This window comes from Falco naumanni, chromosome Z (genome assembly GCF_017639655.2).
Source record: "Falco naumanni isolate bFalNau1 chromosome Z, bFalNau1.pat, whole genome shotgun sequence".
NCBI lineage: Eukaryota > Metazoa > Chordata > Aves > Falconiformes > Falconidae > Falco > Falco naumanni.
Genome location: NC_054080.1, coordinates 65,228,759 through 65,255,364, shown reverse-complemented (window position 1 = coordinate 65,255,364; position 26,606 = coordinate 65,228,759). Strand labels below are relative to the sequence as shown.

Sequence of the window (26,606 nt, the reverse complement as noted above, 5' to 3'; positions counted from 1 at the left end):
ATACTAGATGTATCAAGGTCCACTTCATGATCTGGGTTCTGGAAATCCTTGCTACAGCTTTGCCACAATCAAGCAACAGCCTTTAAAGGGAAACAAAAAGGTCAGGAGCTTGCCTTGGAAGGGTGCCGAGACTGGAATATCTTGTGTGTATGCACTCATACTGTATTTTTATACTGATTGTAGACCCGGAGCACATTCACTGAGTATCTGGTATGTCAAGAAAGATAATTCTCATTGCTAGTCCAAAACAAATTTTAACCTACACTAATGGATCATTTGGACCATATTCTTCTTGATTTTTTAAAATATTATTTTAATGGTATATTATATTATTATAAATCCTAATAACATTACCTAAGAGGGTTGCCTGACCATCCACATTATAAAATTGTGTTTTTCTTTTACCATTACATTACTAAATTCTGTCCAGTTGTGCTGAAATTTCCCGGGTTTTGTTGGTTTTTTTTTTTTAGGGAAAATGGGTAAATTGTTAATAAGAAAGTAGAAGAGATGTGTATTTTTTCATATTAAAAAAAAAAAAAAACAAGACATGGAAGCTGTTTTGTGAAGTGAAATTTAGCCAAATACATGCAAAATACTTTTTTTTTTGCTGATTCTGTGAACATCTTCATAAATTTCAGAGTTATAAGCTTCAGCCAGCCTTAAAGTCAGTCAGCTCATGTATCTACATTATTGAAAAAATACTAAGTGATAACTGTGTTCTTTTTTACAAAATTCCCACCTTACTCAGGGTCTAAGAGGACTCCGAGGAACACACCCCTGCCAGTGGGATACTTATTCACTACAGGAGGTGGGTACTGATTCAAGCAAAGGACTACAGAAAGGTAAAAGTGCTTTTATCACCAAGAACTGGAAATATTTGTCCAGGCTGCAGACCACCTGAATTACTGAATTAGTCACACCAACTTTATCATATGTCACTAATTATGTGACTAACTAATTAGTTTTCTCATTCTTGAGGTATCCACTCTGAAAGGCTGCTGCTTGATCTATGTGGGCATCACCACTTACAAATACAGATTAATTCAGAACATCTGAGCAGCCACTAAATGGCTCAAAGATCCATCAGATCCACTCTTCTGACTCTAGTAGTAGTGGCCAAAAGCGAATGCCAATGGAAGAGGGTAAGAAGCAACAAGAAGTGATACTTCCCCCAGTGTATCCTAGCACTTCAACATTCTCCCACCCACCCTTTCAGGAAAACTATGAATATATGAGTCATTCTTTGATAAGCAGATCAAAAACCTGAAGTCCTAGGTACCTCATTTTGGATATTCAATTTAGGGAATGCTTTCATTTTAATGCCTGTATTTTAATTCATCTTGGGTTAAGAAGGATAATAATACTTCCTCACATCATTGATATGGTGTGATATGAAAATTAATTTAATCATGTATGAAAAGTAGTGAGGTAGCATAGTGATGAACACCATAGAAAAGGCAATGAAAGCACTGTAACTGCTTTTCCAACAGGTCTGAACAGCAGGTTCTCAATGAAGCACGTGGCCATATAATGAAGAGCAAGAAAACAATAGAAAACCAAAAAAAGACACGAATAGAGTTGCATTCATTCCGTGCACTCAGCGAAATAAAAGCAGTATGGAATCATATAGGTAAAGTCTGTATCAAATTATTTATCCACAGGAATAAACCAGGGTTCCTAATCCAATTGTAATGTTGGTGTCTCCTTCTTTTGTGCTTGACTTTTCATCATAATAACATGGATATGATTATTGTATATACTGTTGTGCACATGCTGGAGAATCACAGCATCACTGAATGGTCAGAGTTGGAAGGGACTCCTGGAGATCACCTAGTCCAACCACCTGCTAAAGCAGGTTCACCTGCAGCAGGTTGCATGGAGTCACATCCAGGTGGGTTTTGAATGTCTCCAGAGAAGGAGACTCCACAGCCTCTCTGGGCAGCCTGTTCCAGTGCTCGGTCACCCTCAAGGTAAAGAATTTCTGCCTCGCCTCATATTCCGGTGGAACCTCCTCTGTTGCGGTTTGTGCCCATTGCCTCTTGTCCTGTCACTGGGGACCACTGAAAAGACCCTGGCCCCAGCCTCTTGATACTCACCCTTAAGATATTTGTAGACATTGATAAAATCCTCTGTCAATCTTTCCCAGGCTAAGCAGGCCCAGCTCCCTCAGCCTTTCCTCAGAAGGGAGATGCTCCAGCCCCACCACCATCTCTGTAGCCCTCCCGGGACCCTCTCCAGTAGTTGTTCCCTGTCCCTCTTGAACTGGGGAGCCCAGAACTGGACACAGCACTCCAGCTGCAGCCTCACCAGGGCAGAGCAGAGGGGGAGGATCACCTCCCTCGACCTGCTGGCCACGTTCCCCTAATGCCCCCCAGGATCCCACTGGCCGCCTTGGCCACCAGGGCACACTGCTGGCTCATGGGCACCTTGCTGTGCTCCAGCACTCCCAGGCCCTTCTCCGCAGAGCTGCCTTCCAGCAGGTCAGCCCCAGCCTGTGCTGCTGCGTGGGGTTGTTCCTCCCCAGGTGCAGGACCCTACACTTGCCTCTGCTGAACTTCATCAGGTTCCTCCCCACCCAACTCTCCAGCCTGTCCAGGTCTCGCTGAATGGCAGCGCAGCCTGCTGGGGTGTCAGCCCCTGCTCCCAGCTCTGTATCATCAGCAAATGTGCTGAGGGGACACTCAGTCCCTTCATCCAGGTCACTGATGAGTAACTTGACCAGGACTGGACCCAGTACTGACCCCTGGGGAACACCGTGAGCCACAGGCCTCCAGCCAGACTGCGCCACTGATCACAACCCTCTGAGCTCTGAGTTCAGCCAGTTCTCCATCCACCTCACTGTCCACCCATCCAACCCACACACTGCCTGAGCTTACCTATGAGTATGTTATGGGAGACAGTGCCAAAAGCCTCACTGAGGTCAAAGTAGACAACGCTCATTGCTCTCCCCTCATCTAGCCAGCCAGTCATTCCATCATAGAAGGCTATCAGGTTGGTCAGGTGTGATTTCCCCTTGGTGAATTCTTGTTGACTACCCCTGATAACCTTCTTTTCCTCTACATGCTTTGAGATGACCTCCAGGATGAGCTGTTCCATCACCTTTCCAGGGATGGAGGTGAGGCTGGCCAGCCTGTAGTTTCCTGGGTCCTCCTTCTTGCCCCTCTGGAAGACTGGAGTGACACTGGCTTTCCTCCAGTGCTCAGGCAGCTCTCCTGTCCTCCATGACCTTTCAAGGATGATGGAGAGTGGCTTAGCAGCAACATCTGCCAGCTCCCTCAGCACTCAGCAGTGCACTCCATTAGGGCTCATGGATTTCTGGGTGTCGAGTTTGCCTAAATGATCTCTAACGTGATAACTCAAGAGAGGGCCTAATCTCTCTAAACTCTCGCATTTGCTGTTTTTTTTTTCCAGTTTTCTTTTTCAACCTACTGTGGCACTATCAACAGCCATTACTGGTAGACCATCAGAAACATCAAACTTCAAATGCAGTGTTGCAGATTTGCTTTCTAATGGTTAGTATAGAGATGACCAAGTGCATGTTGCATTTTGGTTTTAATGCCTGAGGTTTTAACCTCATTTTCTGCAGACTTCAGGATCATTGGAACATTTCATTCATAGTCTCACTATGATTAACTGTTGTAATATAAAAAAAACTCACTAAAATATCTTGTGCTCCTGTATTCTCTACTAAGTTTCCGTTAGTCACTGTAAGATTCCTATAGTGCACATGACTCTCAGACTCTGAAAGCAAAAGCTATAAAGCTAGAAATATAGTGCTTTATCTTAACAAAGTAAGAACATATTATGAACTGTAAAATTACTATATATATTATCAAAATCTCATTTGATAAAATACCTAAATGAGCAGAAGTCTATGAGTTCTCAAGGCTTATTCACAAACCAGCTAGAAACAAGGGAAAACAAAACACTAGCTGCTACAGTCTTCAAATGCCACACACACAGAGCTAAGCTAAGCATGTCTCACCAAACAAGTGTCTTCCTCTGTGGAGGAATGTGGTAACAGAAATATCAGTTTACACTCTCTACTTGTAACAAGACATTTTTTCCAGTATTAAACAAACTTGGAAGCAGGTTTGATGTAGTGGTTTAAAACAGGAAAAAAAAAAAAAAAAGTGAATATTCCGACAAGCCAAAGCTGTTAACAATTGCTGTGTATTGCAAACCAAAATCAAACATTCTCCTCACACAGCAACACCAATGTGTTCTACTAAAATTTACAACTCAGCCTGCCCCATAAAAAAATGTCTCTATAGGACCATCAATACATTCACGAACAGCTCAAGATTTTCTCATCAATTACAGAATTATCTGTAAGCAGAAGCAAATTCCAGAGAACTAACTTTGTGCTCCAGTTCATATTAAGGATTTGGGAAGGGAGCAGACTACTTACTGCTGTGCTTATCCATCAGCCATCCTCTCTGGTGGAACTGCTCCTCTGCTGCCATTCTCCATCAGGCAAAATGTGCTGCCCTTCCCCATCCTTTCTGCAAGTTGTCCCCCCCACCCCCAACACCAAAGGATTACATGCTTAAACTGTCAAAAACATTGCAAAATTCAGTCAAATTATAACAACTGAATTACAGAGTTTCTTAGGATAAAATGATTAAAATGCTGTCTATTTACAAATAGGGAAAAAAACCCCCAATATAAATTAAACACGTAAGGCCGTCTTTTGAATTAAGTAATTTCATGTTTTCAGGAAAAAAATGTATAGTATGCAGAATCATAGAATCGTTTCGGTTGGAAAAGACCTTTAAGATCACCAAGTCCAACCAATAACTTAGGACTGTCAAGTCCATCACTAAACCATGTTGCTAAGCACCACATCTTTGCATTTTTTAAAGATCTCCAGGGATGGTGATTCCACCACCTCCCTGGGCAGCCTGTTCCAATGCTTGACAACCCTTTCAGGGAAGTAATTTTTCCCAATACTGAACCTAAACCTCCCCTGGCACAACTGGAGACCGTTTCCTCTTGTCCTGTCACTTGTTATTGGGGAGAAGAGACCGACACCCACCTGCCTACAGCCTCTTTCCAGGCAGCTGTAGAGAGCACTAAGGTCTCCCCTGAGCCTCCTTGTCTCCAGCCTAAATAACCCCAGTTCTCTCAGCGGCTCATCACAAGGCTTCTTCTGTAGACCAAGGCAGCCAGCCTCGTTGCCTTCTCCGGACACACTCCAGCACCTCAGTGTCCCTCCTGCAGTGAGGGGCCCAACACTGAACCCGGTATTTGAGGTGCGGCCTCACCAGTGCCCAGTACAGGAGGGCGATCACTTCCCTTGTTCTGCTGATACAGTTTCTGATACAGGCCAGGATGCTGTTGGCCTTCTTGGCCACCTGGGCACACTGCTGACTCATGTTCAGCCAGCCATCAGCCAGCACACCCAGGTCCTACTCGCCCCCTCCCCAATTTGGTGTTGTCTGCAAACTTACAACTTACTGAGGGTGCACTCAATTCCCTTTGTTCAAAAAAGCTGTTTGACTACTTGATTCCAAAAGTCTATTTTCTTGATACCTATGTCATTACTAAGATTGGGACAGGACATGCCATAATTGCTGGCACCAAGGAGGTGATTATATCACTCTGAAAACATTACAAAATGTGCAGTAGAAGAGACCAAGAAGGAGAAATGCCAGCACCTTGCACCAGTCCCTGCAGCTGAAAAAACGTCACTCTAACATTGTTGCTTTTGGAACAAGCTTTGTCTCCCACTGTTTTCCCCTGACATCTGGTTATTCCATCCTGTGAAGTGTTCCCAGGAGAATCAACAATTTTGCCAGCTAAAAAGTACTTTTCAAGCATTTATTTTCAGGAAAATTCAACCTGCATGTCCAAAGTTCTGCTGAGCTGATCAAACACATGGCCATGTAGTCACGTGCCCTCCCCAGCTGGCACCGTTGTAGATGCACCATCCATCACCACGTCTAACCTATGATTCTGGAGAAGAACTCACCATCAAAGACTGGCTTTCAAGGGGAAAACTTAAGCTGATGCGGGGCCCCGCAGGCAGCCAAGGGAGGGACACTGCTGTTTATACATATAAGCTATCAGGAAATCCTTTGTTTCATTCTTTTCTTTTGCAGGAATGAAGTAGGATAATAGCATACAAAAACCTGTTCTCTCACTGCATGAGTCATCCTGAATGAATCACTTTATCCCCTTCTGTGCTTCCATTTCCCTATCTACAGAATGGGTACTTTACAGTGCCAATGGGTCTGGGCATTAAAAAAAATATTTTGTAAGAGCTAAAATTAGTACTATTAGGAATAGTATTAAAAGCATTAGAAATACTTGAAACACTGCTTTTTAAGAACCTACCAAAAGTGGATTTGGGTGTAAAAAAGAGAAATTTAGAAATTTTACTGGTTTTCCTCATGGGAAATGTGAAGGAAGAGCAAGAATAAAAGGAAAGACTTGCTTATTTATTTGTTTTGGTATATTTATTTTTCAAGACTTCCTCATAATTAAAAAAGGAGTGGAAGAAGACATTAGTCCTGGCATTTCTGTAACATTTTGAAGCAAATGGAGGGAATAATGGCAATAACCACCACCACCCCCCAAATCCCAAAATACAAACAAACAAGAGAGGTGATAAAACACAAGAGGAAAAATAAACTTCATCAAAAGTTTATTATAAGAAAATTTATGAAAAAATCAAGAAATCTCAGAAAAAATAAAGTATTTTTCACTTCAGATAAGAAGTTGGTTAGATCTTTTTTCTTTTTAAATGTGGCTTTTATTTTCTGTTGACATTATTTTGCACCTCTACAAGACACAGATAATCATTATGAATTCTCTTTCCAGGCAGAATGAGATTCATTTTTTTTCCACACAACATAAAAAAGGGACTACAGGATTTATTTTTTTTAAAAAAAAAGGTTAAGAGTTATTATTGCAGCAGATGAAACATTACTGAGGTCTAAAGGAGAAAAACCTGACAGTGGCCAAATACGTGCTTGGCACACCCTACTACACAGCCCTGCCAGAACAGCACGTGCATGACCTCCTGGGAATCTGGTAGCTGGGCCTTAAGAAAGCCTCCACAGTATATATTTTCCTGTAATATTCTTTTTTTTAACCCCTCCAGCCATGGCTTGCTGCCAACAGATGAGAACCTGCCCATCCATGAGCAAGACATGCTATTAAAAAGGATAGCAAATTAAGCAGGTATGTATACTATTTTCTTCATTGAAATTTTTCTTTGAGTGTTAAAAATTAAGGCAATAAAGATAGAAACTTGTTTATATCTGACCTCTCTAATGTGTGAATGTAAGTAGCATTGAATGAAATACTAGTACAGTTTTTGCTAATAAACTTGTATCGACATATGAGCGCAACTTAGAAACAGCATAAATTTGCAGAATATTCATGGTTTTGCATAATTTTAGAGATTTCTACAAGGATGCTTGAGACATAAAGCATTGGATTAAAACAAAACAAAATCCTCAAGGAGTATTTAAAGCAGAGAAGTAAGGAGGGGAAATCTTTGCTTATACTTCAAATATTAAAAGTTTTTACCACTCCCTGACACCTGAGAAAGTGAAACAGCCAATAATGGGAATATCTGTCTATATTTAATCTTCATGAACTATTATGTTACAAGGTAATGTCTGTGATTGTCTCTATGTTCCATCCTTTACAGAAAGCTGGATTTAATTTATTTTCCAAGCAGCTGCAACAGAGTATTACACAAGAGCTGACTCTGCAAAGTTAAATTTCAGGGAATGGGGCCTTTTCTTTTGCTTCAATGAATACAAGGTCTGAGGCTAATTTAACATCAAAAGAACTGAGAGGTAACTCCGACACACCAGATGCTGGTTCTAAAACACAACAGATAGAATGGCAATGTCAAAGAGGTTCAGAAGGCCGCTCTCAAAATCATTGTTCACCAGAATTGCTATGATAAAATCTATAACTTGATAGAGAATATTCACACACTTAGAGAAGAAGAGCAGCAGGCAAAGGTGGAATGGAATGGACAAGTGTGTGGAGAAGGGGGAAGAACTACAACAAATATCCTTAACCTGCAAACTCATCCTTTTTAGCACATAAATATCTCTAGAAAACAATATTATATTTTCCAATAATTTTCATGAAAGACTGGAGAAAAAGGATGTCCTCGTGAGCAAAAGTACATTCCAAGAGCTGCTAGCTCTCAGATCTTCTCCTCTAGTTAAAACAACGACAGTGGATTTTTGATTTATTTTATTATTATTGTATTTCAGCAGACTCTTCCAAGGAGTTCTGAAAGTAACTGGAAAGTAACCGGAAAGTAACTTTTTCTTCAGGTTGTCATTCTGGATTTCTAATTGCCAATGAACATTTAAATTAAAACACAATCTCGTTTTGAAGTAAAAGCCCAAATATTACCATGATCAGTATCTGAAACAGAAAGACTGGAGAAGGCAGAGAGAGAAGCTGGTCTATCTTAATGATGAAAAAGTTACAGTGGTTTTCTTATACAGGACTTCTATTTCTAGTACCAGTAACCAGTAAGAAAATAACTACTGGTTAGGAAATCAATCAATTTTAGGTGATTAAGCAAAATATTCTGAAGAGCTACTAAAACTGGAAAATGTATGCTTCCTACCCATCTACAATCATGTAACGACACTGAGAGCATAAAAACAAAGTTATATTTTACTACTGAAATAAATGATTGTGAGAAAGTTGCAAATGCACAATATCAGTTACAAAGTCATAAGGTCATCTTACTGACACGGGGGATGTATTTCTGCGGTGGAAAAGCTGTTTGAACAAGATGAAAAGCTGTGATGGCTTTACAAAATGTAATTTCCTAGTTATTCATTTCCAGTCTTTTCCAAGAATGGAAATTCCAAGAAGAAAAATATTTTTTTTTCACAGCTGTGAACACCCTGCTTGCCAAAAATGCAAATGTAATCACTATCTGTGAATCAAAGACAAATAATGGCACTGCTGATAAATATGAGGAAGGACTTCACAGAAGTGTAGACCTCTAGTGCTGAAAGTCAGATTCATCTGGAAGGGTTATCTGTGCATATGCATAACAGCAAGCACATCAGTTATAAACTGGCTGGTACCAAGAGGAATGTACTCGTAAGACAGCAAATCCTTTTAATAGGTGATTGTGGCATTTGAATTGCCACAAATGTTAAGACTTTATGAAGGCTGCCACCACCACTAGGGGTTCAAAAATGGTTCCTAACATTTTTCCAGCTCAATTCTCTGGCCTTTAAAGGATGGAAAACATATGTCAGCAATTAAGTCACTAATCATAGTGTTACTAAGCCTAAAAACAGTGCCTGTGCCAATATCAACTGAGTCACTGTATATGTTTTCTCAGATGTCCTGGACCCTACATGGCATTCATCCTAAATGGTCATTTAGGTCATACCGAAACCTAAGGAAGCATGGGTCTTTCCTTAATAGTATGGAATTCAGAGCAGGGGGCACTGAGGTGACTATCATGGGACAAGAGGGACATTAAAACAAAGACCAAACCAGAGACTGGTTTGGCCAGTGCTTCCAAGAGGATAAATCAAAAAATAAACTTCTGCAGGCTGGGCTGGAAAGGGCACGGCTTCAGTATCAGTAAGCCAGCCAGCATAATTTTCAGGCTCATGAAATGAAGGGCATGTGAACAGTCTGCTTAAGAACTGACACAATAGGTTGAACTTCTTAACAGTTATTATGCAGTTGTAGCACCTACCACTGATCATCAGCAAGTTTTGAACCAGGGGTCGCATTGGCTTTGATCCCTTGTGTTCTTTTACCATGCCTTCCAAAATATTCATTTAGAAGATCCCTTGAATGTTGTCATTTCTTTCCCCTCTGTGTCTATTAGTTGTTGATTCTTGTCAGATTTCCTCTCTATCTGGGTAGAAATGAAATATTAATATCACAGGGATTCCCTGTGGTAACAGGTAACAGTGCTAACAGCCTGGTAAACAGCTTTCTTCTCCTTGGGTTCTAAATAATTGATTTCTTTTTCAGTTATCAGTATGTTTTGAGATGCTAGAAACTTATGTCAGACAAAAGTATCAAATCAGGACTTAAACATAATAAAGGGGGAAGAAGATGACAATCCGGTCAGCTCTTTGGACACTGTCAGAGCTAGTAGAATAGCTACAGAAATGGGTACTGAACAGTGAGCAGTAATACTGAAACTTCAGGGTTTTGAGATACCTGAGGTGCAGATTTTAATGTACCATGAGCTGCTGAGGAGGGAAATACTAAATTTCAAATTTTAGAAGTCTGTGTGCTAAAGCACCAGAAAAGAACTGAATATTATGGAAGGTGATGCAAAAGTAGCTCTATGGTACTGAATACTTCGTGGACTAAACAGCCACAAATGCCCATTATGCAAGACATAAACCAAAGAGCAGCCAGAGTAACTTAAGCAGAATGTTTTTTTCCTTGTTGCAGAAAAGGCACATGTCTACTATCTCACTGTATGATTCATATAGAGGTTTATACTGTAGAATAAAGACAGAAAAGAAGTCAGGGTAACAAAACTGTTTTCAAGTCTAGAGGGAAACAAATCACAGTAGCTCCTGACACACACACATTTCCTCATTTCAGCCCTCTGTAGAAAGAACACAATCAGGTCTGGTCTGACTTTTTCAGAATCTCTGAAAAAATAAAATGTGAAACAGTGGGCATTAAAGGGTAAATAAATCAAAAGAAATTTAGAGAGAAAAGGAACAAGAGCCAGAATATGAGCCAGGAAGGAAAAGCTATCCAAACCCAATTGTCTGCTGCTGTAAATATGCATTTGCTTAATTTAAGATATAGAGTTTCTTCCATTTAAATGAACAGAAGATTTGTTCCCAAGTAAACAAGATGCCAGAAATGGCCTGAGCAGTCTATTTGAAATAGCAGGTTCTACTGCATGAATTGTTTGACATCTAGGTGGTTGAATGATTGGCAAGAGATAACAGGGATAGTAGGAAATTAAATTATTATAGAATTACAGGATATTTCAACTACAGAGTTCAGTACTGGTTTAAGACTAAAGCAATGTAAAATTGAAGGATGCATGAAGAAAACCTGAAACTCATTTGGAAGCATTAACGACATCTTCCTAAGTGTCCCTTTCAGCCTAGCTGCCCAGCTACAAAAGGCTTTCAAGCTGTACATTACAAAAGCATGCTCAAGTGGAGCAGTCCTTTGTACATTTTTAATGGCTTTCACAACACTGAACACACTTAGAAGAAAACTTGTGTGACAATGGAAGTGTGTGGAAAAGGGGACCTGGTTCTCCAGCATCAGCAAGGGATCCCTTCAGGGCCTTAGTTCCACTTCCAGTCTTCCAAAAGAACGTATGGTGTTTTTTTGCTCTCTCCATTACTGACCTTCTTAGGGCAACTGCATGTTTCTTTTCAGCAGCCAAAAAAGTATGCAAGAACAGCAACAACGGACTAATATGGCCTCTACTGCTGAAAAACGTCTGCTGATGAGTATAACCAGAACATTTACCAGCAGATGTACTGATGTTACTGTTGTTCTTTTGAGACTTGACATTTTCATTTGTTCTAAAATTTCATTTGTCATAAGTGAACATGTTCCATTTTACCATTATTGAGTCTGTCAGCGCTAGCTTAACTAGTGGTTTTACACTCTTAGTGCAAGTGCAGGCCCACTAACTTTTAAATGTTCATCTTTACTTCATCATACTTCTTTCTACAAAATGGGGCTTTACCTGTGGATACATTTTTTATGCTGTTTCAGACATAACAGACTAAATAAAATGAAAAACTGCACACAGGAATCGGACAAGATCTAGCAATTGTGAAATGGCATTACAGTCTATCAGGTGTTCTTCCTCTGTATTTCCTTTTTCCTCTGTACATTGCAATCCCAGCAGATAAAGGTATTATCATACCATCGTTATGCAAAGCACAAAAAGTAAATATACACATGAATCAATAATAAGAAGTAAATACACAAACCACAAAGATGGTTTTTGTTTTCTAAAAAGTTGCCAGCATCACTTGGCAAAACTTGAAAAAATGTTTGTTTATAAATCATGCGGTGAAGATTTACAGCACAGATTCACACAGATGTCTGAACGTGGAGGCCAGGCTCCCCAGCAGTCCCTAGGGAGAGAGCTCAGAGGAAAGCTGGGAGCACCTGCCTGTGCTAGGATGATCCTCCTGGTTTCCTGAACGGCCCTCTAGATCTGCGCCATTTCCTCTATCAACTAAACAAGTATGGGTGATGGGATTGTCTTTAAAATGGTGAGATTTTAAACACAAGTAACAGATCTTTTTAATTTTTGAAACTTTGAATTCAAATCTACAAACTTTTCTGTCTTCATTAAATATTCCATTTTTAAAATATGAGCTGAAAATTTCGCATTACTATAAGACTTGGGTTTACATAAAAAAATTACTAGAACTATGCCAAGTGGAAAATAATTGAAGCAGCTACATTTTTATGAATGAAAAACCTTGACTAGAACAAAAGATAGGATGGGGAAAAAATAGTATTTACACACACAATTTAAATCAGACACACTTTTGGATGGCATGAGATGACAGCAGTAAGCCTACAAACTCTTAAGATAAAGGCAGTCACTTCTGTAAGCGTGATGTGCTTCATTTGATCATATACACCATAAAGAGTACAGGCTTTATCACACTGTGCCTTCTCATATTAAATTTGAACAAACATATCTTGTGAGGGCTAAATCAAATTTTTAGCACACTGGACAAACTTGGAAAATGCAGAGGTACAAAACAGGAAACTGCAAGTTATAACATACACTACATGTGGTATGTAGGTATACACACATCCACAAAACCACACTTGTCCAAGTTTACAGGCATTACACATCTGTAGTGCAAAAAACCTAAAAGGATTAAGCTGTACAGAATGTAAACTGGATTTGTGATACAGCAATAAGGGTGTCAGTGCAGGAGAGGAACGATGAAAGTTGCAATAACACAATTATGCGATTCCTCAGTTTAAAGCATATGAATACCTAATTTATATCTGGAAGTTCTGAAGGTAAAAACTGAAACCAAGTGTTTTGTTTTTTTTTTTCATGCATTTAAGTTAACATTATGAAAAGAACTGTTTTGTTGCAGTCTTGCAAAGGCAAATTTTAATGACTTTCAAATGAGGAAGGCTACTTCAAATTCAGTTGGAAAGGAAGATTTAAATGCAAATGAGGACAGAAGAAACGCAAAAGAAAAAACGTGGGAAGTAAAAGTAAACTAGCTACAGATTTGGGCCCTAGGTAATAAGGGGAATGTATAGAGGTATGGCAAGAGGAAAATAGATGCTGGCTAATTCAAGGAAACATCACATGTCAAATGACAGCACAGCTCACAAGCTTCAAATCACTAAATATGGAAATTTCTGAGACAATGAAGATGATTGTGAATATAAAGCTCTAAAAAGGATGATGATCTTATGTAACTGATCTCGTGTAGAGGATGTTTCAGGGCAGCAGCAATCAAGAAGCTTTTGTAGTTACTGGCCTTTTTTTCTCTATATATATACCTCCTGGAAAGAATTTCCTAAAAGTGCTTGCTGGAATCTGCCCTGATGTTCATGTGGGTGCATGCTGGCCGCAGCTATGAGATGTAGTATGACACCATGTGGGATTAGTCACTGGGGTTCAGAAAGCAGTGTAGCCATATCAGTGTGGTAGAGGGCTAACTGGCCTTGGTACAGCATCATCGCAGCACCTCCCAGGACAGCACAGCTGTCACCAACGTGCAAGGTTTTGTAATGTGTTGTTTTGTACTGTACATACGTAGCAACTATGTCCTTTCTCTGAAGCATGTTATGAGTACATGTTACAACGCTATTTGTTTGGAGGGTCTTATATAATTACACACGTGAAAGCCTTCATAATGTTGATAACTGAACAACATAATTTCACAAAAACTGGAACTTTTCACAGAAAAAATATTGTTATCATTAAAATAAATTTAAGGATAAATTTCAGATTTTTCAAAACTTTTATTCATCAAAATAACCCCCTTTTTTTCTAGTCTGACATGACTTTTTATTCAAATACTTTATTTGAATAATAATTTTAAATTATTACATTGAAATAAAGCATAATGAAACTTCTGAAATGGAATTTTTCAGCTGATCTGTGGTGAATTTATTTTGAGATCTCTGACAAATAGGAAGACAGTTATACTTCTGAAGCAATCTGCTTCAATTTTTTTAATGCTTAACAGTTTCACAGAAGGGGAAAAGTCTGTTAAATAATTACAGGGAAAAGTTTATTTGACTTAGTGTTTGAGGATTTGCATGTATTACAGTTAAATAGCACCATTAGATGCTGTTACAAAACTAGCAAATGAAGAAAGAAATTTATATTATGAGTTACTCTCTGTGCTTCTTGAATCCTTGAAACTGAAGTCACATGGCAAAATCAGTTTCTGCCACTTAACTTCGAAAGCTGTGCACTGTTCTGTGTTTTTACACACAGCAGGTTAGAAAATGTTTCATAATTTTTGATGAAAGAAAAAAAAAAAAAAGGTCGTATCGTATCATACTATAGCCATACCATGCACCTATTTAAGTCACACATGCACATATCTTCACAGTATCACCAAGGTTAACAAAGGAGTGCAGAAATCAAATCTACTTATGTATTTTGTAATGTGACTCAAGAAACATGCTCTAGTGAGTGTTAGTTTGAAGTAAAACCCACCAGAGATGAAATCTGATAGGAATGATAGTAGTGAGGTTGAGTCATTTGTGCTGCTATCAGAATGACGCCATCACTGCTCAGTGACTTCATAGACATGAACTGACCACACTTTGAGCACAATTTTTTTTTCAGTAGAGTTGGTTTATTCTTGCTGCTGTGTCCAAAAGATTGTATTCTGTACTGGACTTCCCTTTGTTTATAGGAATACTCTCCTTAATATTATACAATAATGCTACAACTACTGAATATTAAAGTATGTATTCAGCATAATGTACATTAGTTGGTTAAATGTGCACACTGCATGTGCCCATATACAAGTTAGATTCCATGTATACGTGTTATTTATATTCAGTGGAGCTTTTGTTGATAAAACCATTGACATCAAGATCTTATCTTCACCTGAGGCAGACATCTAAAATACACGATGTTAAGTCATATCCTGAAAGCAAGTTATTTCTCTTCACTGAGAGCATACAGTTACCAGTCCAGGTATGGCAGACATCTGTCTTTAGGTGATGTGAATCCTGTCTGCTATGCCTTACACTGTAATTGTGTTTCTCAGGAAACTGTGTTAGTTTCTCTCATCTTGGAAAAAATGCAACCGACTGGTTCAGCCAAGGTGTAATGCAAGGGAATAAAAGGGAGAGGACTTCTATCAAGGCATCTCACAGTGATCCAGAATTAGGCTACTTCCTATCCTCAGATGAACCAGCTGTAAATGGGATTTTGGTCATTCAGGCTGAGCTGTCAAGGGAGCTCCCCATGACGCTTGCTGCTGTGTCCCTTGTTATACTAGGGATAGACACTGCAGTGCCTTGTCTGCACTGGCCTCGTGGTCCAGTTACATTTCAACAGACCTTTGTCCACAACCTGAAAATGTACGATGTGCACAGGGAGAAAGCGTGAGAACAAACTGTGCTGTAAAGACAATATAGTATCTTCAGGAACATTGAGGGTGGATTGTTTGTACGCAAAAGTGAGGGGCAGAGAACTATATGTGCTTGCATCTGGTAGGGAAAGAGTATTACGTATGTTTGTCTGGATGTAGCTTGAAAGAGAATGGAGGAAGTGCCCTTTCTTTGCTGAAGTCAAACTGCCATTTGTTCTGTTTGGCATGGTTAGCAATATTTTTGTTTGTTTAAAAAAACATTTATTATTGCCAGACAGTAGTTCTTATCATATTCATGTTAAAGTAATTGTGTTTTATGTTGGCAAGTCCAATACTTTTTCTCTAAAAAAACAATGCAGAGATGCAGAGATGAGACCATCCCAAAAGACCGGCAAGAAAAAACAGTAAAAAAATCTCTAAAATCACTGACTCAAATAGAAATGGAAGTCAAAAAAGCTACCAGCATAATGGGCATCATCAACAAAGGCACTGAGAGAAAAAGCAGGCATCATTTTACCACTGTGTAAAAACCTTCGTGTGTTCACGCCTGGAGTAATGCATACCATCTGATCTCTATATTTCAAGAACACAGTGGTGTTCGAGGAAATACGGCAAACAGCAGCTCAAACGATCAAGGGATTGGGCAGCAGCCTTTTTAGAAAAATCTAAGAATGCTACAACTCTTCAGTTTCTACAGGAAAAGATTGAGGAGGTTATGACTGAGCTTTACAAAATCATGAATGTGATGGATAAAGTAAATGCAGAATCTTTTGCCAAATGCCGCAATGGCATAACTAAGAGACACTTGTTGAGACCAGTAGGACACCACTTTACAGCACAGTAAAGTGCTTTCCTACATAGTCAGAAAGGCTGTCAGAAGGCTGTGGGGGAAGACAATATCAGCAAATTCAAGGAAGAGATTAGACAAATCCATGGGCAACAGGCCCTTACATGGACTCTAAAGGGTACAGGCAAGGGTGAATCCCATAATATCCCTAATACAACACTAGCAGATGCTGGGCACTATGATAGGAATGGATTGCAGAAATTGGACAGGCTTTCAGGTTTTCCTGCTGCCACAGGTGAAGGCAGAATACTAGGCTTAGGTAGACCATTGGTTAGGCCCAGCAGGACATGTCTTATGCTGTTAGAAAACAGAATACTCGATCACCTCAAAGTCCACTCCTAATTTACTAGAAAAACCAGCATTTGTTCCCATTTCATTTTGTAAAAATAACACAGTTTAACATACCATAGCCTGGAAAATAGTGCAGTGCTGACCATTCAGGCTTCCTCATTAGTGCTGACACCAGCAGAATAAATAAAAGCACATATACCACCTTGAGTTTTTATGGCTGTCATGATTTGAGGACCATTCTGCTTATGAAAGCCTGTTTTGCTAAATGAAGTCACTAATCCCATGGAAGTCAGACTTCATGCAGGAAAGGTGATCTCTAGCTTGCAGGCTTTGTTCAGCGTTCAGAAATCCCCCAGTTCTGCATATGGTTATCGGTACTTCTGCTTCCCTGTAAGTCTGGACACTGTGCAGCTTGCATTGAACTTTCCCAGTCGACTGTATTCAACATCTTCAACTAATAAAAGCTTAATTGAAAATTATGTGAGGTCCCAACCCTTTTTTTGTTCAAGAGTAGTTTCATAAGCTATGGCAGCAGGGGACAGGTAATATCGCCAACAACGACAACAGGCACTTGCCTCTCACAAACAATCATAATACTGGAAAGGAAAAAAAGATTCATCCAGTACAGGAATAAAAAACCTTAACTCTTCAACAGCCAAGTGGTATGAATGCTGTTAATATTATTCACAGTTACATACTGTTTTCTGTCCTGTAGACAAAGATTCCTTCAAGGAATACCCTGGTTTTGCTCTTGATCTCCCCATCGCTGGGTTTCCCAGTCTGAAAGTCAGCAGTTCCTTCAAATACAGGTCTGATGCCAATAACCTAAAGGTATATGACTTATTGAGTAGCACTTACTATATGCATTCATCACCTTTATACTGGCAATAAGCTTGCTTGCACCAAGTGATTAACCAAGGAACTGATTTGTGATGGCCAGTCTCTGGGCAGTGTGGTGGAGCCACAGCTTCCTCCTGCCAGAGAAAGGTAGCAAAAGACTGGATCATGCTTATGGCAGAGTTTTACTTTATGGTACCTGCAAGTCAGGAAGCCAGTGTAGCTACCGCAGGCCAGCACAGCTGGATCTCATCTCACTCTTCTGTCCTAGTTGTTCTACCCCAGAAACAACACTATCCACTGATGTCAGGCCACAAGCATTTTCTTGTCTCCATCCAATAAAACTTTTATTTAGCACCCCTATTGTGATCTACATATTAAAGGCTACAGTCATGAAAAGTTCACTCAATAGATCAGTTTTGTTCCACTTATCTTTAAATATGTAATAGACTGCGAAAGTCATACTTGACAACATCCTTCAGCAATTTCCAATCTATGAACTTCATGATATCACAGACAAGCAGTATCACCCACTTCTGGAGTGAAGGAAGAACAGATCCATTGTTCTACAGTATACCGCAGACTGAATCATCGAAGGCCTCTGCTCTCCGGGGCACCAGGGAGGAGTGGATGTGCCCTTTGCAACTCAGCCAGCCCTAAGTTCCAAAAAACAGTACAGCCTGAATTGGCGTATGTTACAAAAAAATAAATACATACAGAGGAAAGCCAACCCACAAAGTAAACAGATAGCTATGAACTCTGGAAACACCACACAGAAAGGACTGTGGCAAAAAACGGACAATACTCCTGAGGCTTATTAGTTCTTTAGGCTAATTACCTGTACTGTCAAAAAAAAAAAAACAAAAACAAAAAACCCAAACAAAAAAAAGGGTGCTCTAAAATCTGATCAGCTGCTGCTTTTCCAGCCAGTAAGCTGTTGTCCAACAACCCCAGCTGCTTGCTGGATTTGCCATCAGTTCTTCACTTAAAACTTGCAAAATTTTAATTAAGTTCCTCCAAAATAGTATTTTTTATAAGTTCAAACTCTTCCTTCATTACAAAAGAAAGAAAACCAACTGAAATATGACATTTTCTGTGGAAGACTGCTGCTCTACTGCTCAGTGGCAAATAGTCAAGAAGTGGAGTCACAGTCTCATTTAAATGTATGCTCTCCTATTTCAGCCAAGGTTTTACCTTACAGTGAGTTTCCTTACTACCTTGTTATTTCTTCTTAGGAGTAACAAGACAAATCAACTGTCTTCACTGAAAAGTCTGTACCATTATTTATCCTTTCTAGACTATTCCCCAGAAATACTGTGATTCACCACACTTCATGATCACGTCCTGAAGGTAGGAATGAGTAGGAATGAGTGGCAGAGTTGAGCAGCATCAATGTAAGAGGTAATAAGCTTTAAATACATCACCACCTCGTTTTACATGAATACCAACCACCTGCTTTTACTTCAGTCACTGTAATGTCAGGAAACATTTTCCAAGGTGCATCAGAGAGAAGAGGTTTGCGTGCAGACTCTACCGTCATGCTAAGCAGCAGCCAGCCTAAACCAAGCTGACTTTGCCACGGGAAGAAGCATCAGCACAGCCTGGGCTCACCCTGCATGTCCTCTCAAAAGCCAGCTGGTGCACCTCTGCATACTACCAGCTGGTGATACCCTTCAGATGCATTGCACTACTGATGCTGTAAAAAATATCATGCTTTTACCACATGTCCTGAAGTTATTGCATCTTTTGGACACAGGGTGAGGGTGGTTTCAGGGAACTGAGAGAGGAGGTTTCTCTGCCTTGTCTCCAAGTCTCTTCCACCCGCTCACTGGTCTCCACTGTTGGGAGCCTGGTTTCTGTTCTTCATGGGAATTTTGTTCACATGGGGAACAGCAGTGCAAAACCATCCTGGAGCCATTTCTCTTAAACCCCTGCAAGAGGGATATCCACATTTCTCTACAACATTGTCATTCAAGTCCCCGTGCTCTCAGGTCCCACACACCCCCCTGCAGCTGTTAACATCACATTCTCCCATCCCCTCCTTCTCCCCAGTCACTCCAGCTCCTCCAACACGTGGCAGGATTGCTACATGCTGTAGCTTTCCCTCTCCCCTGGCTGACCACCTGTCTGTGCTCTTGACTCCATGATGTTACATGTCCCTATGCGTTTTGGTGCTGTCTAATCCTGTGGTGAGATTGCTGTGTGGCTATCCTGCCCCACAGAACTGCAGAGAGAAGTGCTGGCCCACGGGGACAAGCCCACAGACTCCTGAGCGCAGCGATTCAGAGCACCAAACAAAGCCCCGCAGGGACTTGGCCACCAGTCCCGCAGAGGTGCCCCATGAAGGTTGCTGGGGTTGGGAGGTGTGGGTAGGGCAGGCTGGCCTGAGCTGCCACCCCCCGGGAGGTGGCCAGGAGTGGAGCGTGGCTGGGGCGGCCAGCAGCTCCCTCCCCTTCTCTCCTCCCTCTGCACTCCCGTTTCCCTCAGGTCTCTGGCTGGGGCAGGACTTGCCTGGCTTCACTCCACGCCGCCAGAGAACAGCGTGTACCTTGTCTAGTCAGCCTCCAAGGATCGCCCCGAGAGCCACCTCTGAGCTCAGGTAGTGTTTCCAAATGGCAGGGGAGCAGTGGACTCCCAGTTCACAATTAGCAGATCAGGTATTCTCACCTACCAGATCAATGTTATAACTACAAGCATCAGCAACAAAAGGGAGGCAGGCAGGTGTTTTAGGCAGAGTATCTGGTGGTGAAGTCAGCCTGCACATATTTGCTACGAGGGTTTTTTTCTTTGAAACGATTTATTTTTTCCTGCAAGCGTCAATGGAAGCAGTTAAAAAAGAAATAATGGAAGGGCAGAAGAGTTAATCAGAAAGATACTGATTTATTTGCACAGTTGTATGTGATAATTAAGGTCTTTGTGTTTTAGCTCACTGCCTTGGAGACACCCAGCAGATGCTTCAGCAATATATAATTCATCAACAGGGTATTAATTTATTACATTTTAATAAAGTTATTTCAGCAAATTTCTTTCTTATTTTCTGAAAATAACTGGAACTACTGTTCAGCCTGAATAGTGTAGTTATTTCTTTTACTACAAGATGGTTTTAGTAATGGAGAACTGGAAAAAAATTACTAACTGCTTTAATGGTAGCACTGACATAGCTTTAACTCAGAACCAAGAGTATTTGCAACATAGGCTACTGTTCAATTAATTTGATGTATTTACTCACAAATAAATCTATTTCATTACTAATCTTTCCCACAGTAATAATGAGCCATTTATTTCTAAACAAAGGCTGTATTTTAAAATACATAACTTTATACCAGTTAAATATAGCCATGAACAATTAGTCTATTATGTGTTTATTAAAATGATGGTGGTTTTATTAAAGACACAGAGAGAGGGAAAAAGTGTGGGAGATATTAAAAGAGAAGATGGGATTTATTTGGCGTACCTATTAAAAACCTGTCGGTGCCTATTAAGCTATGTAAAGCATAAAGTTCTCACAAGAAAAAAATAATTAATCAGAAGACCGAACTTTGCTGATTGCTAACTGAAAGAATCTGCAAGAAAATCATACACACAGATCCCTATTACAGGCTGCTTCTACACTTAACTGAGCCTCTGAGAGGAGGGGAAACACATGAAGCGTAACACAGCACAGTCTCACACATACTACTATAAAGCCTGTCTCTTCCCAGGACACTTACATCTATCAGCCAGTCTATTTATGCAGCAAAACTACATGTTACTATCCCAAAATAGCTCACACAAACTAAAGCTTCATTTTACCCTCCAGCCTCCAGAACTGCAAGCTTTATATTATAGCTTTGTTCCTGAAATTGATCTACTGAAGATTTTTAGAACGTACCTGTAAGTGCAAGGACTGAACCTGACTATGGAATGAGAAAAATGCATGTAATGGGTTAAAAAAAGACATACGTAATGGGTTCTCATTAACAAATGCTACACACAGTATTGTGTAAGAAAAAGCTAAATAATTTGTTCTTTACTATGAACTGTGAAACTCAGCAGACAAACATTTTCAGTAACCATGCAAAATCTATCAAGTCAAAATTAAACCCTGGGACTTTCTTGGGACATGTCTGTGTGTCATAATAGGAAGGGGAGTTTGAAAGAAGCAAACGAAACACATTACCACATTATGTCGGCATTCCTTAAGGAGCTCGTAGATCGGGATCTTGGCTTCATAACAATGCTCATTTTGAAAAATTCCTTCAGTGTTTCTAGAGTCAAACCTCAGTTGTCCTTACACAGCTCATTCTCAAAGGACTCCACTTCGAAGCATTTTTTTAAAATCCTCTGCCTTCTAAAACCCTTAAAATTCGTCTCCTGTAATAATCCAGGCTGTGGAGGAAGAATTCTAACACGCTGCAACTCCTTCCTTTTTCACGCTGAATTTACTCTAGCACTGTGCTGTTCGGAAATGACAGTGCTTTTCTCTTCTGTCTTGTATTGCCCTGGGAGGAACTAGTCTATTTTGAATCTATTCTCCCTGCAGGTCACATGGGAACGAAGGCAGCTGAAAAGTCTCTATCTCTTTCTTGCAGTTTGATAACAACAGGTTTAAAGGTCAATCACATTTAAAAAAAAGAAAAGGAACAATACTGATGGATAATAAATTAAAGGAAAAGATGAATGTAAGTTACAGTAACATTAGTGAGTTTGCAGGGATTTTCCACTTACAGACGTGCTAGATAAATCAGTCTCTGTGGAGTCGAGAAAGGAACAAAGATTTTTCATTCCAAGTTAAATAAAAGCCTTACCTAGAAATATAATTCTTCCCTTTCTTTTTCTCCTAACCCTTGCCTTGATACTGTGAATAAGTACTATTGTCTAACTTCACAAAACAGAAAGTATTCCCTGTCTGAAAGACATTCAAAACACTGTGGGGAAGTTAAGTAAAAATAAAATTCCTTGTTGACTGTTAAAGTCAAACACACATACAGACAGCTATTGTTATAAACCACTGAAGGACAAAATACCTCAGTTAAAGAACTCTAACATGACGTTCTCTCTACCATACTGCAGAAAGAGATCTTTTCCTGTTACAACAAATACTTTAATAGTTTATGCATTACAGACAAACTTGCATTTATAAATTCTAGTCAAAAAATTACCATAAAAGCTTTGAAAGTTAATTTCTTTTAGGAAATAGTGTAAGCATATTTGGCAGCTTCAGTGGTAGAAGAGGAAAAAAGTGCAAAGAACTGTATAGTGAATATACCATTCAAATTACACATTTTGAATTTGGTCTGAACTGTGTTAGAATTGTTTTTAAACTGAAAAAGCAAAGTTATTGCTCAACAAGTGGTTACATGCATAATAGCCATTCCTTTGTACAGTCTTCACGAGTGTTACAGTATATTACTTTGGATGATAGTACAGCTAGGTTAATAATGAAAGCCAGAACTAAAAATCATATTTATAACATTTATATAGACTTGGCAAATAGAAGGAAAAAATAATAAACAAGCTATACATTAAAATATGAAAAAATACATCAAATAGGAATACACATAAAGTGTGTAAAGCTCTCTAGAACCTTTGCACTTCATTTTATAACAGTACAATAAAATGCATTACCAAATACATTGTGTATCAACAGGAAAGATCCTAACTGCCCTGGAGGCTTGTACCAGTCATCTGCATATAAAGTACTCCACAACAGCAGAAGGAATGTTAATAAGGTTTCTTGCTAAGCATTCTGTTCTTCTTGTTTTCTGGCACCTATCTTTCAAATATCACCGAGTGGTTAACACAGGACCTTTTGTAAGAGTCCTGTGGAATCATAAAAGTTAACCTCAAAGAGTGGAAAAAGCATCTGTGGTAAATTTAGCTCAAAGGGTCATACAGTCATGGGAGCTCAAAGGGTCATACAGTCATGGGACCTTTAGTAACAGTTGGGTCTGTCACTGTGCAGGTCACATATCTATCGAAGTAGACATAAATGAGGCACCATGTTGTGAAAGTTTTTTATTCCTTAAAATAATTCATGAAGAAAAACAAAAATCATGTGAATTCGAGGTGCTGGGCTATTACAGAATAGCTGGCCATTTTAAAGCTTTTTTTTACAGTTTGCCTGATTATTTATTACCGATAAATATCAACATTATTCCCATATCAATGAAGGAACATAAAATGAAAGAAAATGGAGCTTTTGACTAAGCAGTTTTACAATATCTTACTGGAACGGAATATTTAAGGACTACTTCTGCTGTGCCACATAGTGGGTATCTCAGGATGGTTTGTTCTCAAAAGCGTATCAGTCAAGATGCTGCCTCTTGTAGTTAATAGGAATATAATTAGAAAGATACTGTAGTATATTTGTATAATAAATATTACTATACAATATGAATACACTGTAGTTACAGGTATTTATATAATTAAAGTAGTGTTTTTCAATGCTGATTCATAAAAAATGGCTAATGGAGATGCAGATCACCAACAGTGGTAAACAGTAGCACCTATTGCTACCATGCTTTTGGTTTTGTTTTCTTTCATCAGCTCTTTAGAAATAAACCCTGCCCGCCAAGCAGGAGGTTAGACCAGGTGCTATTATGAAATATATATTAGTCAGCAACAAGAAGACTACGGTATTGCAACCATGTTCCAAGCAGTCAAATCAAAGCCTGTCCTCAGGCAGCAACCTTAGAAAGACAGGCTTCCTGCAAAAAGGTATCTGTCAGGAGGAGGGAGAGCTCATAGTCCTCCAGAGAATGTTTGTTCTATGCGAAACTCAAAAATTGACTTTGGTGAAAACTGAAAAACAGGGAGAGTTTCAGAAAATGAGGCAGTAAAAAAAAGCAACAATAAACAATCAAAAAACCCCCTTAATTTTTCATCTGGATTGGTATCTTGCAAGCCGCATGGAATGCAAAACCATTTTGTCTGTGATTTCCCAGCTCCATTAGTGGGAAATTTTTCTTGCAGGGAACCCAGGGATTCAATAGTCAGTATGAGAAAGACAAACCTTTTCTGACGAAGTTTATAGGGAAACTAGTAGACCAGCTTTGGCAGTTAGTAATAGCTTCTAATTTGTACATAAAACCTGTTCTGCTACCATTAAGATCAATTGCAGTTTTAGCCAAGATTTAAATAAAGGTAAGAGCATACCAGTCCACTGTGATCACAGAAGATGACACATAATTTATTTTAGGCCCCTGGTCTTGGGTCAAATAATATAAACTCTCAACTTCTCATAATTTGAGGAATTAAGAGAATGAGAAATTAATAGAATAAAGACAGAATTGGCCATTCTACTCTAATAGCAATGGAAAATTGTGATATCAATTAATGAATTGTAAAAATAGCCAATCAGAAGCCATAAGCAAAGAAGTAAATGAAACTTCTTAAAGACATAAGAAATCACGGTATCAGATCTGCTTCTTCATAAAAGCTAAGATTTACATATTGGAAGATGGAAATGTATCTATGTTACGTGCAAGCATTCTCTTCTCCCAGAACAGTATTTTATGAGTAAAGAGCTACTGCATTTTCTCTTATTAAATCCAAAATGTCAAAATGCAAATTATGTACAGATATGAAGTACAATAAAAAAGATAAATAAAAGCATATTCATTATTTAAAAATGTGTGCATGGCATTATAGATGCATGTAGAATATACATAGTCTAAAAATGCAAGCATTCGTTGACACATGCAACAGGCATTTGTAGCATCTGATTTCTGCATGTAATGCTGTAACTTGAAAATATCATATTTCTTTTCCTTTTTGGAATCCTTTTTTTAGGGTTGCAGGAATAAAGGCTCTCCAACTGGGCTCCTGTTGGTATGCCATCACAGTTAAGGCAAATGTTGACTACATAATGAAAATAAGGAAGAAAGTATTTTAAAATAACAAAAATTCTAAAAGATGGAGCCATTCAGTACTGCTAAATACACCAATGATAAAAGCAGCATGAAAAGCTACAATATTTTTTATCTCCATGTATCTGTCAGCTGAGGTTCTGGCTGCATAGTTAAGCTGTCTAAGGAAGAAAAGATACAGATGTAATTAAAACACCAATAACAAAATGTGTGCAAGATTCAACCCACTTTGAGGATGCTTGTATCTTAGTTACTCATCTTCAAATTAGTAACTAATTGAATTAAACCAGTGTTGCATTGCACAAAATTGAAAATTAAAATGAACTGGGAAAAGTATGGCTTAGGGAATGAAGAACAGGACTGACTGTTCTGTTCCATGCTTGGGCAAATCTTTGTCTTCAGAGTATGGAATATTTGCTTAAACGTTCTGAGTTTTGGCTTCCATGTTTGTAAAACAGGGATAACACATCATGCTGCTTGAAAAGCAGTTGGACATCAAAGGGCTGAAAACATGCGATAGGTGCCAGGTTATTACTGCTGCTGTTGCATACAGACTGAAGAAATAGATTCACTATTTTCCTTTTTAAGAGGAGGTAAAAAGCCCCTGTAGTCTGGTAAGACTCTAACACTGTATGCTAAGCCTACAACAGCTGATACCACTTTTCTTGCTTACTGGGGTGAAAAAATCAGGAATTCCTAGCAAATATGCATTGCTTTAGGACATGCAGGGACTGGCAACTTATCAAAAGAAACAGAATCCTGGAAGCCTAATGTCAAGCCTTAGCATGCAAAGAATGACTGGGCTCTTACACATGTTATTTGGAATGCACATCTGCGAATGAAAGGTATACAACAAGCTGCTGCTTCCTGATGTGCAATCTTTCAGATAGGATTATTAAGTGTCTCTAAAAACCTGCAGCTGTGCTCATTGACTCAGGACTGTCCCCGGCACTGCTTAGCTACAAGTGCACCTGGTATTGTGCACACTTTTTATTTTCCTTTTCTTCATATATGCTTGCCAGTTTATATGTTTATATGAAATATAGTTTTCAATATATAAACAATATACACTGAGATCTGTACCCAACCTTTCTAATCTCTAGGACCACATACTCCACAACAGAAAACTTTTTATCACAATCTGCACACCACACCAGTTAGTATTGCTGAACTGTGACTTCCACAGTTCATCCTAGTTCATCCACA

At 39.3% G+C, this 26,606-nt stretch overlaps 1 protein-coding gene across 2 annotated transcripts in view; it reads right to left on the bottom strand.

The window, feature by feature from the left end:
- The window catches only part of PDE4D (phosphodiesterase 4D), a 355,973-nt gene that overhangs the window by 132,732 nt on the left and 196,635 nt on the right, over nucleotides 1-26,606 (bottom strand). The gene's annotated exons all lie outside the window — the stretch shown is intronic.